Source organism: Dunckerocampus dactyliophorus, chromosome 8, assembly GCF_027744805.1.
Source record: "Dunckerocampus dactyliophorus isolate RoL2022-P2 chromosome 8, RoL_Ddac_1.1, whole genome shotgun sequence".
NCBI lineage: Eukaryota > Metazoa > Chordata > Actinopteri > Syngnathiformes > Syngnathidae > Dunckerocampus > Dunckerocampus dactyliophorus.
The window spans coordinates 29567912-29585958 of record NC_072826.1 but is presented as its reverse complement, the minus strand read 5'-3'; the positions used below and the strand labels follow the sequence as shown (position 1 = coordinate 29585958).

Genomic DNA, 18047 nt, shown 5'->3' with positions numbered 1-18047 from the left:
TATATATGTTTATGTGTTTATGTTTCTTATGTTCTTATTCTTTCATTTGTTTTCTTTCTTTTCTTGGGAGAATGAACAGAATAAGATTTTCATTGCATGGTATAACTGCTGTTGTACTATGCACATGACAATAAAACTCTCTTGAATCTTGAATCTTGAATCTTGAAACTCACTATTGTGTGTGAATGGATTTGCGTCAGTGAGTGAGTGAGTGAGTGAGTGAATCCAGACTGGAGGCTCCGTGTTGTCTGACAGGCATCCCAGTCGGTGTTTGTTTGCAAAGTGTTATCCTTAAGAACCACAGATCGTGACCTTGGATGTCTCTGTCATTGAGGCACAAAGAAGGAAAGACGTTTTCCCATCGTGAGGCTGGAATCTGTTGGTCCTCACCAAGTTCCGTCTTGCACAACTGGACAGTTTGATCCTCGATAGGCTGCAGCTTGTCTCCAAATACCACCTGGGACATCCCGGTGTATAGCTGTCATGTCCTTGTCTTTAAAAGGTCCATGGCTGTGGCTAGGGAGTAACTAGGTGGGAAAATGGAGACGATCTTTATAGAAAATAAAAATAACAACTGGGCATTGTTACGAAAAAGTACGGTTGGCACATCTGGCCATTTTACTCCTTGACCTTTTGGCCTGATGTCTGTCAGCTTTCCCTCTGTCATTATCCTCTTTGTACTTTTCAACCTTGAAGGAGACGTCCCAATGACAGCTTGAGTTCTCTGTCCCAGCATCTGACATTGCTCTCACGGATTGTTGTTTTGTTAGCTGGCAGGATGGCACACAAACTTCATGTGGATGGTTGGAGCATGTGCCATGCAAGAACCCATCACCCTTTGGTGCAAATCTGCAAAAATAAAATGTGACTTTCTCTTGAGTCCCGTCCGTCTAATCCAGGAGTGTCCAAAGTGCGGCCTGGGGGACATTTTCATCCCGTGCCTGTTTTTTTTTTATTGGCCAGCGGCACATTCTAAAACTGTAATCTAACTACAGCAAAAATCTGTAGTAATTTTACAAGTATAAAGTGAAAATATTAAGAAAAAAAAGTCCTAGAATAGCAAGAAAAAGTTATTTTTTTAAAGTTCATTATGAGGAAAAACAACATTATTTTACTTGCATAAAGTTGAAATCCGAGTCCATGGTTCTCTCTAGTGATGTCCCGACCCGATCTTCAGGATCTTGAAATGGTCCCTGACATGATTTGTCAACTTTGCTTGAATATGTTATATATTGTTTGCAATTATGTTCTACATTGTTCAATGTTTGAAGGCAAAAGTTAAATAAAAGAAAATGACACCAACATATCGGTGTACGAGACAGAGGATGTTTACAGTGATTATAGCCAAGATTTGCAATGGCTCAGTAGTTTTTGAGGAGAAAAGAAGGAAGAGATGAAATAGAGAACTTGCAGAACATGGACTTAAGCCTTAAGACATGGAGATGAAGATTGGTCGCTTTCAAATCACAGAAGTGTAAATTACCCTGGAGTTGCTGATAGGGATATTCCGATCCGATCTTCAGGATGTACCGTGGTGAAGTTATTTTCACGTTGGACGTTGGATATCGGGCTCCGTAGCTACAGCGGTAGTTCCCCCTCACTGTGCCCGGACTGCTGTGTCATGGTGCGGGGAGCTCGCACGGGAAGTGCCGTCGTAACCGCTAGTTGTTTATACTAGGGACCGTCAATAAATTATTATTGCGTTGAAGAGAGTTTGTTAAATGTCAAATAAATCAACAACAAACTGATCTATAACCATGTCAAATGATTAGTCCTACCCTAAACGTATTTTGCACGCCCATTTTTCCAATTTGATCTTTTATTGGATTAGGGACCTGACCCACAGATGTTTGTGACAAAAGCCAAACAATATTGTTGGTCATGCTGTGTAACAAAAAAGGAAATTCTGCAATATTTTGGTTGCAATTTTTTTAATGCTTTAAAGAGCTATTTTCATAACCACATTCATGTTTGTAAATCGGAAAAAAATCGGATGGGATTGGAAGCCAAAAAATGTAGATCAGGACATCCCTAGTTCTCTCCCAGAAAAGGGTGGAGTGCCATCTCCAGGTGGGGGAAGAGATCCTGCCCATGTGGAGCAGTCGAAGTACCTCCAGGTCCGGTTGACGAGTGAGGGAAGGATGGAAGGCGAGGTTGACGAGCGGATTGGTGCTGCGTCTGCAGTGATGTGGACTCTGCAACGGTGCGTTGTGGTGAAGAGGCAGCTGAGCCGAAAGGCAAAGCTCTCAATTTACCTGTCCATCTACGTTCCTACCCTCACCTGTGGTCATGAGCTTTGGGTAGTGATCGAAAGGGCAAGATGACGGGAACAAGCGGCCGAAATGAGTTTTCTCCATAGGGTGGCTGGGCTCTCCCTTAGAGATAAGGTGAGAAGCACTGTCATCCGGGAGAGACTCGGAGTAGAACCGCTGCTCCTCCACATTGAGAGGAGCCAGATGAGGTGGCTTGGGCATCTGGTCAGGATGCCTCCCAGACGTCTCCCTGGGGAGGTGTTCAGGGCACGTCCGACGGGTAGGAGGCCTCGGGGAAGACCCAGGACACGTTGGAAAGACTATGTCTCCCAACTGGCCTGAGAATGCCGGGGAGAGCTGGACGAAGCAGCCAGGGAGAAGGAAGGCTGGGCTGCTTAAGCTGCTGCCCCCGCGACCCGACCTCGGACAAGCGGAAGAAAATGGATGGAAAGTTGAAATAGTAAAGAAAAAGGACATTGTTTTAAATTGTAAAATTATGAAAAAAAAAAACAATGAATAAAGTTGTAATATTTGGAAAATTAGGTTGCGGAAAAAGTTATAATGTTACGAGAATAAAGTCAAAATATTTTATGAGAAGAAAATTTACAAGAACAAAGTTTAAATAGTTGGAGAACTAAAAAGAAGCTACAACGGAAAAGGAAAAAACAGCTGTCATTTTACAAGAATAAAGTTGTAATATTATGAGGAAAAATAACGTCATTTTAGTAGAATAGAATTGAAATATTATATTTTTTTTTAAGTTGTAATGATGAGAAATGAGAAACAAAGAAAACAAAATTAATTTGTCAATTTTCGAAATTTAGGTTGGGGAAAAATGTATAGCAAATAAAGTCTAAATATTATAAAAAATGACAAAGATTTAAAAGAAAGTTGAAATATATATTTTTTTAAAATTTAAAAACCCAATAAAAATGGGAAAAAAGAGCAAAGAACAAAGCTGATATTAATAATAGGCTTTTTCACCGATATGCCAAAGATGAGATGCAGTTTCTTCTTGAAATGTATAATTTCTCAGCATATCAACGTGGACCTTAAGCAACCTTGGACACCCCTGGTCTAATCAAACACCTGTCATGTTAACCCCCATGAATGAGAAACCAGCCTGCTAGCTAACATACAGCCAAACAAAAATACAATACAGTGGAAACTCGTTTTTTTTCACTAATTTGTTCCAAAAGGTCAAACGAAAAACAAACGTACAAAAACCTAAGCTATTTTTTCCACAATGAATGATACAAACACATTTCCAAAAACCCCAAAATAATAACACAAAACACATTTTATAGAGAATAATTCTAGTTTCACATCCAGAAAACAGAGCAAAATGTGACCTTTGTGAAAGACAAGAAAACACGTCGATGAGTACACTCCTATTGTTCCTACTTTGCTGCGATGTCCTTCTTGAATTCAAAAGTCTTTCTCACCTTTGACTGTATAATCAAAATTCTGGCACTTGAAACTTTTTTTGCAGCCGTCCGAAAAAAACACAAATCACAGATTCCTCAAACACTCGGAAATACGCAGTGAGTTTGAACGGCCTCATCAGCGCAGGGTGCAATGCTTGAAAGGAGGAAGTAAGGAGACAGATACAGAGTTGCGTTCTATGACACATAAACCACACACACACTTTAATGCGGTCGGGTCAAATAGTTTGTTAGCCGCACAAAAAGACATACCTGTGGCGATAATTTTCATAGAATCCTACGAAAACAATGTTGCACTGCAGTTAGGCTGCTTTGTTGGCAATATTTTATGTTGCACCACTTCCGCCTCGTTCTAGTCAGCGCAGGATGCCGATTGCAGAAACTGCTGCTTGCTACAAACAAACTGGAATGCGCCCCCATTTTTGCGCTTGAAATATTGTTAGTAACCAAATGTTGACATTGGAAAGGCGCCGACTGAATCGGGTGCGGTGCCGTGATGGTGAAGGTCTCTCGGCTGGCATGGGCCCAGTGTAAACACGACTACACTTTGTTAACAAGCTATGGTCTTTCTGGTCGATCTCCTTCTCATTCATCTCTACTTGCGGCCTGAACATGCCAGACTGACGATACAAATCTATTATAATAGATTCCTACAGCGAGATCAAGCATCCTTTTGGTCACATCTCATTCACTGTCGCACTTAAACGTGTGTAAAGTGTGCCCCCAATGACCCGCGGTGGAAACAAAGCAGCATCTGACATTAATAGAGAGTTTCTAAAACCAGCGAGCTAGCGTGTCTGAACACACTGATGTTGAACGTCTCTGTCTGGGATGATTCACCACTTGGGAGGAGGGGCGTTCATTTCCTCACTAATAGCACTTCTGGTTAAGAAAAGCGTCCCCATTTGATCAAAGGGGAGATGAATAGGAAATATACTAACAACAAGAGACTGTGTTTATGTAATATTTGTCATATTACTTGCAGATGCAGTATCAAACGCGTGTTTGCTGTGGTCCAGGTTTCACTGGAATTCAGGCTATTTGGGATAATACCAAGTTACATTTACACCCGTGCCATAACTCTCCATAACAACAGCCTCGAAAGGCTTTAAAGTCAGAGAGAGGTGATTGACAGGCAGACCTGCCATACATGTTCTTTGCAAGTCTTGTGCACTTAAACATTCTTATTTTGCGTACAGAGAAAAAACTGAACAACGACAACAACAAAAAATAGACTCATGATTGAAATGTTAAGACCGGTTGAAAAATTGGACATTTTTCACTGTTGGATCTTAAGGAGGTTCTGAGTAGAGCTTCAAAATGCAAAAAGAAGAAATGGGAGTGAGACAAAAACTATTTATTGTATATGCTGTTCATCAGCTGATCTAAAGTTAAGACTATAGCTCAAAAAATCATCCTAAAATTGCAATAAAATGTACAAAAAAGGAGTGCGTGTAGCTGTGCCATTCTTGTTGATGAGGTGAAAAATGGCTTTGGGTGTGCTTGATGCCAGTGTTTCCAGGAGGCTAGTGGGAATGTTGCTCCAGGTGGGGAAGATGGCTTCACTGTCTAGAACTCATGTCCATTTTTGTAAATCCATCCCCAAATGTTCTCCATTGGATTTAGATGAGGGGAACACGCAGGATGGTCCAAAAGAGTGATCTTATTCCTCTTTGTGAAGTGCAGCGTTGTCCTGTTGAAAAAGCCAGTCATTACCACACAGACGAGGGCCTTCAGTCATGAGGGATGCAACATCTCCACATAGCCGGCTGCCGTTTGACACCCCTGCACGACCTGAAGCTCCATTGTTCCATTGAAGGATCATGATGGTGGAAAACATCTCAAGTGGGATCTCCTTGTCATGCCAGTAACGTTGGAAGCCATCAGGACCGTCAAGGGAGAATAAAACTTTCTTCCACCTTTCAATGTCCCATGTTTGGTGCTCTCCTGCTAATTCCAAACCTTGAAGGAGACCAGGCCTTTGAAGATGTTGTTTCTTCTCTGGCAGATGCAGTCTGCACTCGGCACCATGGTCCGGTGTCTTGACGGACAACCAATGGGACCCTCCGATGACATTTTTTGGGGGTTTACCACTTGACTTTTTTGTTCCATGAGCCTCAGGATGTTTTTCAGAAGTTTGAAATGACCGTCTTACTGTGTCCAACCTCAGCAGCAATGGTGCGCTGCGAGAGAGAGGTCTTGCTTATGCAGCTCAACAATCCCACCGCCTTCAAAGAGAGAAAGCTTTTTTGCCTTTGCCATCAAGAGATGATGACAGTGTGAATACCTGACACTAAATCACATTCAATCCACGTTTTACCAACATTTTTGCCTTTTAAAGGCTGTGCTCTTAAACTTTTGATCAGCTGATGAACAGCCTTAAGATCCAACAGTGCAAAATGTACATTCACACATTTTTCACCTGGTGTTAAAATTGTGATCAGGAGTGTCAGCGTAATGGTGTGTTGGGAACATCAAACATTTCAGCTTTTCCTTGAAACATTCTTTCCTGGTATTTTGTAAAATGTGCTGCAGGCAAAGAAAAAATGAGATGCATGGCACAAATGGCCCCCAGGTGCACTTTGGACATCAATGCTTTCGGGTCAAAGACTGTTCGTCACGTTTGCCAAGGTTTTATGCAGATGGTTTCATTGAGGTTGGTAAGCACTGGCAGGGTGAAGTTTAGCCCAAGTGGGGCGAGCGGAGTGACTAATGGGGCTTAGTAAGTCTCAGACAGATGACTCTCATTAATCACAGACATACACAACTACATTCATCCTTTCTCATGGGTTTCATATTAACCATAGTGAGCCAAAAGTAAACAAAACTGGTTGATGCCCTCTAGTGTTGCAGAGCAGAAGCACACATTCTGCAGGACTTAGACTTAAGGTGGTATCATTAGAATTAGAATTAATTTGAATTAGCGCTTAGGTTTCTTGCCAACATCCTATGAAGGTGCAGAACGTTTGGGCGGTATCGTAGGGCGGAAATACAACCTTAAAGATCACAAAAACTCCCACCGAAAACAAGCGCTTTAGACTTTAAAGTGAATAAGACGTGACTCGTGCTCCTCCCCTGTGGATGCGGCACCACCAGCAGGAAGTACAAAGCACAAACAAAAGTGCGCATTTACTGTACAGTGCCTGACAAAAGTCATGTCGCTTATCCAGCATGTAGGAACAACAAACAAACAACTTTTTGCTCTTTTTAATCAAAATAAATAGCTTACAGGGTTTCCGCTACATGCGATTGATCGCGTGGTGCGCCACTACAAAATAAAAGCCGCCTCACCTTAAAAATTAGTTTGTTGTTTTTTTTAAACTTGGAAACAATTTTGAGTAATATATTGTATGAGTGTATATATGCTACATAGATACACACATAGCTTATTATTTACACACATAATGACCACAATTACTTTGAAAACAATTTAAAATATCATAAAAAAAATGTTTCAATGCGCTTTATTTTGATACGAATGCACCGGAATTGCCTGTCTTCCTTGCTGGCACTTGTCCAGAAACCAGATTCACGTCTTGTGTTGACTTTCACTTTGTTTCTGATTATCGTGAGAATGAACGATAGCCCGTAAAATGTGTAGTCAATTAACGACGGCTTGTCACATGCTAAGCCTATCTATGCTAGCATTTCAATATCATTCCACTTTCTGCCATTTTTGTTTACGTGCTTGTCTGGTGGCATCTAGCTAACTCAGAGCTACTAGTGGCTATTACGTTTATGGGATACATCAATCATCCATTATCATCACAACTTACTTTTTCAAGTGTCACTTAACTCTCTTGCTCTTTTGTTAGCATAATAATCCTTACGGCTCGTCTTCTAAACACTAGTTGTGTGTCGAAGTTGTGCACCTCAAACACGTCGTGTGTACAGCTTTAGACAGTGACGCTATCACAGCGGCCTCCGAAAAGTAAAAGGTGAGGTAAGTTAATACATAATCACGCTCGCGGACCAATCGCAGCGGGAGTTTGGTTGATAATTATGAGCCCTCGAGAAATTGACATATTGACATATGCTTGTGTTTCATGTGCTCTTCCCTGTGCCACACAAGCTGGATGACAAGAGGGTTCACTCCGCATCTGTTTGTGTGCATTTGTTCTATAGTGGAATGAACGGAGAGAGTGAACGCTCCTATCCTCCCATTCAGCCTCTTTGTGGAGGCGGGGCTACTAGTGAGTGGACCCAGGGTGCTAGCAACAAACTAGCCTCGTGAGAAAGCATATGCTAACATGAATGATGGCACAGAAGCTTCTGCACTTTCTAAGGCGAACGCAACAGCACCAGTGTGAGAATATTTCGGTTTTAAACAGAATGAACACGGTGAGTACAAGTACAAGTAGTGAGGAGGGACAATGAAGAAGAATGAAGAAATCATGCCGAACTAATGAGTAGAGTAGGTACTGAGGAACTAATGAAGAACTAATGAGGAACTAACAACTAAGGCACAACAATTTAGACTAGTTACTGAGGAACTAATGAAGAAATAATGACAAACTAATGAGTAGTTACTGAGGAACTAATGAAGAACTAATGAGGAACTAATGACTAAGGTACATACATTTAGACTAGTTACTGAGGAACTAATGACAAAATATTGAGTAGAGTAGTTACTGAGGAACTAACTAATGAGGAACTAATGACTAAGGCACATACATTTACACTAGTTATTGAGGAACTAATGATGAACTATTGAGTAGTTACTGAGGAACTAACTAATGAGGAACTAATGACTATGGCACATACATTTACACTAGTTATTGAGGAACTAATGATGAACTATTGAGTAGTTACTGAGGAACTAACTAATGAAGAGTTAATGACTAAGGCACATAGCTTTAGACTAGTTACTGGGGAACTAATGAAGAACTGATGATGAACTAATGAGTAGAGCAGTTACTGAGGAACTAATGAGTAGCGGTTAGGGTTAGGTAGCTTCGTTCCTCATTAACTACTGTAATTTTGTATACCGTATTGTAAAGTGTTACCTAAAGTATTGTATCATTCACTGAGTTTTAGCATTTCATGAGGTCAGAAAGGTCATTTTGTGCTTGGAAAAAAAGTCCTGTCTTATTCCAAAATAATGTCGAGCAGAAATAACATTTTCCTTTGAAAACACAAACATGCTACAAAAACATCAGAACATAAAGTCAGGTTGGCTCGCTAAGAAGAATTCACGTCGTGCTTGGAGGACTCCATGCAGACGTCTTTCACGACTTCATGAAGATTCTCTGGTTTCATCTTCCAAGCCTCCTCCTCCATCTCACCCCAAACATGCTCAACTGTGCTCACGTCTGGTGACTGGGCTGGCCAATCCTGGAGCATCTTGACCTTCTTCGCTTTCAGGAGCTTTGATGTGGAGGCTGAAGTATGAGAAGGAGCTCCATCCTGCTGAAGAATTTACCCCCTCTTGCAATTTGGACTTGTGGGCTAATCATTTACAGACCGACCTCTCAGTCGTGGCATGAGGCGCTGCGTCACTACGCCAGAAAAATAGTTCTTGGTGTTAGCTGCTACAATAGCAATGTGGCTGTAGCTTGGTTTATTGGTTTATATACAGGGGTTGTATGTAAAAAGAAGTTTTTTTTTAAAGGGCTTTATAGTCAAAATAGGTGTGTCCCTTTACATGCGTTGTTAGCTGCCTGTTTTTATCTCTTTAGAACGCACAGAAAAGGGAACAACACATGTGGTCGTGTTTCACATAAGGATTATGAATGATGGGCAAAACTTAACAAGAAAGTGCACTTTTAAGGCGGGGTAGCGCATAATCACAGCGTATGCAGTGTTAGCTCGCTCTATCGCGGTTCACCTTTCACAGATTTTTTGGAGTGCTTCGTTTTTCTTACTACAGCGTATGAACGCTGTTACAGGCCGAGCCTGGCCCTTTAAGAAGAATTGCCGTGGGGGAAGTTGAGTGTCAAGCTCTTCCCTCTCTCGTCTGTCTGCACTGCCCATTGTTTTCTGCATCCTGATTGGCTGTAAACCATTGTCAATCAATCTCCTTCGTGCCATCTGCCATGTCTCCTGTGTCATCGCTAGCTTGCTTGCTAGCTTGTAAATGAATCTTTGGTTCGCCTGCAGCAATATGTTTTAACAAGGATACCAAAACACGACAGTACGGTGAACGAAAAGGCACGGTCACAGGAGTGAAGTATGTGCGTGAGTGTCTTAATCATTTCTTTTGTTGATCATTAAAATTCAAACGAAGGTTTGAACTTTTTTGAGAGTGTTTAAACAGGACAAAAATGTCAGAAAATGTTATTACCTGTCTGAGAAAAGTAAAGTGTATGGTGAGGGCTTTTACAGCCTTAAAACGTATGAGGTTGGTTACTTCACAGATTTCACTTATTGAAGGCTATTTTGGGAACCTATCTCCCGCGGTAATCGAGGGAACACTGTATCCCAAAAAGTGGGAGCTAGCTTGCGCCCTTGCTTAACTCCACTGTTGTAGTGTATTCGTTTTGGCGTCTATACGCAGTCTAGCTTGCACTCCAGAGTACAGCGTCTTGATGGCTTTGATGGGCCATCCAAGCCCCCCAAGACCGTGAAAAGAAGCTCCCGATGGAGCAACTGGTGAAGTTAATAAAAGTGATGTGCAGGTTCTGCCGTTGTTCTCGACACTTCATCATGTGGTGTGAGGTCAGTGGTTGTCAATTATCTACTGTCATGCCACCACTGGGGGACAGAAATGTTTTCGCGCCCCCTCCTGTGATTTGAAATACTATTGAGAAACTGATCATATCTATTGATTAGGTATGTCCGATATTGGCTTTTTTTGTAAGTCCAAATCAACATCAGTGGCTTGGTTTAGGAGTTCATCAAAGTCCATCTCTCCTTGATATCGTCTGGAGTATTATTACAGATTCAAAAAATAACGCATGAAATAAGACATGCTTTGTAAAAGAGCTTCAGGACTCCTCTTGTGTAATACACCGCCCTACCAGCAGAGGGCACCGCATGACTAGGATACTTCACTGTGTCACTTCCACGTTTAAAAACAAAATGACCGCAACAAAATGAAGCTGTGGGATCATTTTTTGGCACCTGTAGCCTTAATCAGAATAATAAACTCGACAGCAAACGTCATGTCCTCAAATGTCAAAGGTGAGTTTAGTCAGATGGGATTGATGTACTTACATCACTGGAATTAATCAAAAATGGAGTGAATCAGAGAAATAATAGTGCTGTGTTTTAAATAGTTGAGCATTTTCTGGTTATTATTAACTTAATTTTAGTGAACTCATTCAATCCCAGCTTTTTCAAAAGACAAGCCCTTCAGTACCGGCCACTTTTGAGCATTTCAAGGCACACAGAATAACAAGGAACCTACCAAAAGAAACATTAGACTCCCGTCTTTCATCAGAAAAAAAGGTAGCGTCTACGTTTTTGTGATCTTTAGTAATCAGCAGTAGAACATAGGTAGGTTTCAGGAAAATATCAGTTCCTGATAAAAACATCTTTTTGTGAAAAGATACATTTCAAGCATAACTTTCACTTTGACACAAATATTTTTTGCTTTTGTGACAGCTCTAATATCTAAACAACTATACCAACACAAACAACACAAAAGGGCTTGTTTTACATCAAAATAAAGATTTATTTACCATGAACTATTTAAAATTTTCACATTTGGAACTAAACTGTGTGTGTGCACACGCGTGTGCACGTGTGCATGCATTACAATTTCCCTATAATGCGTAACCTTCTGCATGCTACATTCCTCTGTTCTTCCGCTTCCTCCTTGCTGTCGAGTGTGTTAATACAAGAAACTGATCCATGCAGAGCTCAGAGTGTGCAGTTGTGTCATCACCTCTTTTTGCCTCTCACGCAAAAAACCCCCCATAAAAGACATGTAAATTTGTCTTTGGGATCGGGCGTTTGGGTTCATAAAAACGTATAAGTAGGTCTTTGGTATTGAATGAGTTAAATGGCAGGGGTGTCACAAGACACGCAGTTCACAGGACGAGATGATACACGAGATTGGGTCTGTGAGACGAGATTTCAACATTACCATGAAAAAAATGACAATATATCCACTATTTTTACTACGTTACCTAGCATTGCTCCTCACGAGGCTACACTCTTTTGCACTCAGTGTGTATGCTAGCGGCCCCGCCTCCACCCACTGAGACAATGACTATATGGCTGACAAAAGAGCACACCCCGTTCATGCTGTTGTTCTATAGAACAAACGCACCAAGGTGCTGAAAGCAATGCACAGAGTGAATCCTCTTCCTGCCTGTTTGGGGGCGGGAGACGAGGAAAACAGACACGCATGCACATGGCAAAATATTGAGGCCGGCAAAATTATCCAGTTCATTTTCATTTATTATGTGATGAATTCATTTATTTATTATCGTCCCAGTCTAGTTTTTTCGAAACGAAACATCTTGTTACGTTTTAATCTCTCGAGATCTTGTGACGCCGCTATTAAATAGGAAACAGTAGAAACAGCTCTCCGTGGCTGCATATTTGTCATGCATGTTCATTTCTCACCCTTCATGCTTTTGCCCGCTCAGCACCTCCACGGTCGGTCTGTGACGCTGCAAACAAAATGAGCCCTGATGGTTTGTCCTCATCCTCTCACACTGGGGTATCATTATGCTTCACGCATTACGTTTACAGTACTTCAGCATACAACTGGATGAGCTGAGCCGCTGCCGCTGCGCTTTTATCAGTCAAGAGGGAGGGGGGGATGAATAGTTCTTCAGTTTTCTCGCACACATCCGTTGAGATCTTTCGTTGCCCCGATAAACACGCTGTGCAGAAAGAAGTGCAAGACATACTCGCGGAGAACATAAAGAGCTTGAGAGCTCTATTCTGTCTTCAAGTGTGTGCTGAATGGACTCCAGACTGGTCTTTTCACGATATAATCACACAGCGGGCTTTTCACTTGTGTTGGATGGGCTGTATGTGCTGTATGGACTCTATGGACATGATGGACATTTCTGTCCATGGTGGCTCTCATTCTTCTGGTGGACTGGAGAGTAAATATAGAATAACGATGTGTGTGAACGGGAGTGTTGATTTGTTTTGGTTAGACAGTTTTTAGTTTGCAGGTTTTGTGCATCTCATTGCATTTCTTGAGGCACTATATGAAAGGGTCCCTGACACGAGTCATCAGCTTTGCTTAAATATGAGATACAGTATATTGTTTGTAATTATGTTCTACATTGTTGCCAACGGGAAATTTGCAAAAATGACATTAATAGTTCATGGTGCCGTGAGACGAACTAGCTCACAGTTCAGACTCATTTCCGGAAGTGACTTTGTTTAGGTGCCATCACACAGGTAAACAAACACACCGGTGTACGAGACAGAGGATGTTTACAGTGATTATAGAAAAGATTTGAGCGATGTGTCAATAGTTTGGGAGGAGGAAGAAACATTTGCAGATGAAATAGAGAGAACTTGAAGAACATGGACTTGAGCCTTAAGAAATGCAGATGAGGACTGGACCGTCAGAAGCACAGAATGGTAAACGTAAATGACTCTGCAGGTGTTTGTCCTCCAATTGTTGTTTGAAATTGGCTTCTTAATCCGCGTAAAGTGTTTTTTATAGCCTGTTTGACTGTATATGTGGATAAATGTTTGCCGCCCCCACAGTAAACATATGGCTGTGTAAAGATGTTTATACAACATGTATAATGCTTTGCAGCCCTGTCGCTATTGTGGAATAGTGTCTAGAAGACATGATGTAAACACGACATGACTTACTCTCTTGTGCCAACTTTGACGTAGTGGTCGTTCTTCTTGTCTTGTTTTTTTTCCAGTGAACTGGCAGAATAGCGTCCTTTTCCAATTGTGTTTACAGCATACTTTCCAGCCAAATACTTCTTGTAAAGGGGTTGCTTCCAAGCAGTCATCAGTGAAATGATCACTGCAAAGGACAAAACTCGAGGTGGCCGTCCATCTCTCTCCTTCTCTGCACCTGCTCCGTCTGCTCCGTCCATTATTGTCTTAAAACTTCCTCTTTTGGAAAAGAAAAACTTACAGTATCACTTGGCTATCGTGAACCCAGCAACACAACATTTTGGCATGACTACCATTTTAATGAAAAATAGTCCCTTCCGGAAATAAGGCTGAGCTGAGCGCTAGTTCGTCATGGGTGGCGCCATCAACTACAAATATAGTTCTTGTGAATTTACCGTTCTCTTTCGAAAATGGAACAATGTAGAACATAATTACAAACAATATGTAACATGTTTAAGCAAAGTTGATGAATCATGTCAGGGACCCTTTAAGATTCTTTCGAATATTTTATTCGGAAAGAAGTCAAATCTGAGTATACTGTTATACTCTATTATTGTATAACTACCTAACTATTGTATAATTCATTTTAAACTGTATATGACAACAAAAAAGACATTTTTTGTCGAAATTGATAGAACAAATACGTTTTGTAAGAAAGATTGTCTTTTTCATAAAAAAGTTTTCCTTAATATAAATATATTTAATTTTTTTTTTATAAATATATGTAAATGAGTTAAATAAAATTAAAATATATACAACTAATATTTATTTAAAAAAATATAAAAAATAATAAATGAAGAAAAACTATTTAAAAATTAAATATGAAATTAATAATAATACAATTAAAATATATCTAAAAATGTTTAGAAATGGTAAAATAATGAAATGAAACAACGGATACAATAGGTCCTTTGCACAACAAAAAAATACGTGTCTTTTCGACGTGCATTTTTTCCAGGCTTTTACGGGCCGCATAAAATCATACAGCGGGTCGAATCTGTCCGCTGGGCCTTGAGTTTGACACCTGTGGCCTAACCCCAAGACCATGTGGTGAATTTCATCTGATTGGACTGCTTTCGTTTAAATGGTAATTCACTGCAGCTCCTTTGATCCACGTTTGGATTTGATTGACTGAAATTAGCAAACTGATGTTGCTATAAACTCTTTGACGAGTCGCCTCTTTGTTATTTTTGTACATTTATTGCATGCAATAATATGTTGGGGGGTTTTGCAGAGTGTCCTTTTTTGACCTACCCGACATAACATAAGTGTCAATGTAACAACAACTTTGGAATAATGAAGGAATATGCGTACTGGGAAGGGAATCACCAAAAGTGATGCCTGTGAGATTACAGTACGTGACATAGATTGTGCATTGTGGAGATACTCTTCATACACTTTGGGCATTCCAGTTGGGAGTCTTTTGGTGCGTCACAGTTTCAGTGTGTGTGTCGGTACTTGTCTGAGGTGATGAAACAACCTCAGTCATGTTCAGCCTACTCCTGCCTTTCTCCCTGCAAGGCATCCCATCTGCTGGTCGGTGTTTGTCTAGCTTGTGTGTCTAAATCTGCTCTGCTTGCACGGCAAACATGCCCTTGTTCTCTTGTGACCTTCTGTCACACGTCTGCCCTGGCCATCACAAACACACACACACCCAAAACACTTGTCCAAGCACATGCACTCAAACACAACATTTGTCCAGACAACCTGAATGGATGTAGTCAGTACTTTCAATTCTGATTGGATCAATAGTTACAGCATTTTGCTTGTTTTGGATCTGGCAGCGTTTATGCCATTGCACCATTTTCAAGTTTTTGAAAAGGAAAGATGCTAACTCTGAACTGCACCCTGGAAAAAGTCGGACCCAGATGAAGGCCCAAGTATGAGTGGAGGTCAAAAGAAAGCAAAGACAGATAACTGAAGCAAAATCTCTTGCGCGAGGCAATACTAGCTGTCTTTCATTTGGATTTACTTTCACAGGGGATGCAAGGAAACGACTACGTTGTGCTTGGTGTGTGGTGGAAAGATATCCAGCAATGCTCTGGTCCCAAGTAAGCTTAAACGCCATCTCCATAAGAATTGTTGAGGAAGAGCGTCGTGTGTGTCTTTTTCTTACTGATTCCTGCCAGGATATTAGCTGTGTTCATCCAAACAGGCCCAGGTTTCACGCTGTGATTACAAATGTGAATGATTCTAAAATACTTTTTATTTTGGTTTATTTGATTCCTACACTGACACGGTGATGAGAACAACTTTATATTGTCAATGTAGGCCACAGAGTTCATTTGTTAGCATTTTCGGCTGGTGGTGTGCCTCGGGGTTTTTTCAATAAAAAAAATGTGCCTTGGCGCAAAAAAGGTTGAAAAACAGTGATGTAGCGTACATATTGTGTATTTACACTTCTGGGATAAAGGTATTAGGACACACAACACAGAATGTTTGCGCACTATTAAGCAAAATGCCGTAGCTATATGGAAAGATACCACCTAATGAACATACTGTATGGATTCAAGGTTGCTACTCACCCTAAGCACTGGCAGTCAAGGAAAGGCCGGTTGATGACGTCACGGCGCCATTACGTCACGCTACTAGCGTCAGTCGCCAGTGAAGAAAGCAAACTTGTAAACATGTAAGTTTCGTTGATGTCACTGAACTAACCAAACGAATCCAATTATCAAAATCAAAACGCTGTTGCTCACTTTGTCACGTAAGCTTTATGGGGGAAAAAAATTTAGCATCTGCCGAATAGGCAAACAGCAATCAGAACACCTGACAACATGTCAGGAAATGTCCAGTTCTGATGACGTCATCGCCGCGTCATTATGCGTCTTACGTGGTACAACTCACTTAGCTTTTACTCTTTCATTTGAAAACTCCTCAATAAAGTTTGGACATTTGAAAGAAATACACAACAATTCATTGTAGTGGCACACAAACTAGTATGCTACATTGATTTCTAATATAAAAACAAACTTAAACAACAGTATATGTGTGTATTGTATCCCCCCCATCAGGGGTGGGAAAACAGCGGCCCGCGAGCCACATCACGCCCTCCAAGTGTCTTAATCCGGCCCACCGGACGTTTCCAAATTCCTTTTTCTTTTTAAACCTTTAACATGGGAAGTGTACCTGGCAACATGACTTGCAGCGCTATTGTGGCACACTTGAGCCACCAAAACAGTCGGATGCAATCTGTAGCTTGTACAAAAAAGCCATCCAAACCACGCACATAAGGACCAAAGAAACCAACCTACTGCGCCATGTGGGGAAAGCAAATATCTACGCGCAATACCCATGATGTTTTTGCATGATTGCAAAATATGTTGAGGAGGTCATCAGAGAAGTAAACACGGCGGAGTTTATGTACTCATGCTAGCCAACGTTTTATTCTTCATAGTTGCTGCAGCTGGACTACCCAGCATGCCTTGCAGTCATTTGGAAATAAGAGTTTTGTGTTATGTTTAGTGCTTAGTCGTTGAGTTATGTGATGCGTTAACCTGCTACGGATGTGTTGTGTTTCCGTTTCGTTGCACCGTGAGCAAGTATGTCGTTCTGCTTGATGCCACCTATATATAGACGCCCCCCACCACCAAATTTTTTAAACAAATGTGACCCATGAGTCCAAAACTTTGCCCACCCCTGCCCTATATCATGCTCTCCTGGCAGGCGTCTTTAGGAAGCGAGTGGAGTCTCACAAGTGTAGCATATTCCAAAGCTCTTAGAGTGTGGATATAAAAGCCAGTGAAACTGTCCTGATGTTTGTACCATCTGCCAACTCTGTTTCTGAAATTGCTGTGTGTGTGTGTTGTGTCGGGGTGTGTGGGGGCCTGGCACCCATCACACACAGGAAACAGGCCCCTGGCGCTGAGCTGCACATTAAACACACAGGAAGTGAAATACACACAGGAAACTGTGCCTCAAACTCCTCGTGCACATCTCGCTCACTCGTCGGCCCTGCGCTCCTCCTCCTCCTCCTCCTCCGTCAAGTCCCAGCGGAGGTCTGCATGGATGTCTGGTCCACGGCACAGCTGACAAACTGTTTAATTTTCTCTCCCACTCACACTCACTCACACACACACTCACACACACACACACACACACACACACACACTCGCCAGTGCTGGAGTTCTGGTGTTTGGGTCTCTGGGTTCAACATTCAGGTCAGCACTGAATTATCAACACTTTAATGATTAATACCAAAGGGGCACAATGTGTGCCTGCCAAAGGGGTTATAGTGACAAATATCAAATGAGCCACAGTCAAATAAATAAATAAATACATTGATACCTTGACAAAGATTATCATGTCCCGTTTTGATTGAGAAGGATTTTTTAAAGCCTGCGTGCCGACGCAACAATAATATTTACTGTATCAAAAAATTTTAAAAATTAATTATGTTAACAGATTTGTCTGTTTTTTTTCCATGTTGTATGCTAAAACAACAATAAAACCTCGGCATATTAGTACTGTACATGTGTAACCCACCCTGTTTCGCACCGCCCGCACCGGGGCTCGAACATAGGACCTTCGCAATGACAGGCGATAGCGCTGACCACGCGGCCAAAAGCCCGGACTGTTA

General features: G+C 41.4%; 1 protein-coding gene across 3 annotated transcripts in view; it reads right to left on the bottom strand.

Annotated features, from left to right (window-relative positions):
- The window catches only part of col7a1 (collagen, type VII, alpha 1), a 135296-nt gene extending 119057 nt beyond the window's left edge, over positions 1-16239 (bottom strand). For all 3 annotated transcript variants that reach the window (XR_008572235.1, XR_008572236.1, XM_054784696.1), the window contains exon 1: positions 15994-16239. The gene's annotated coding sequence lies outside the window, so the exon portion shown is untranslated. The remainder of the gene's footprint in view (positions 1-15993) is intronic.
- Positions 16240-18047: the final 1808 nt, after the last annotated feature.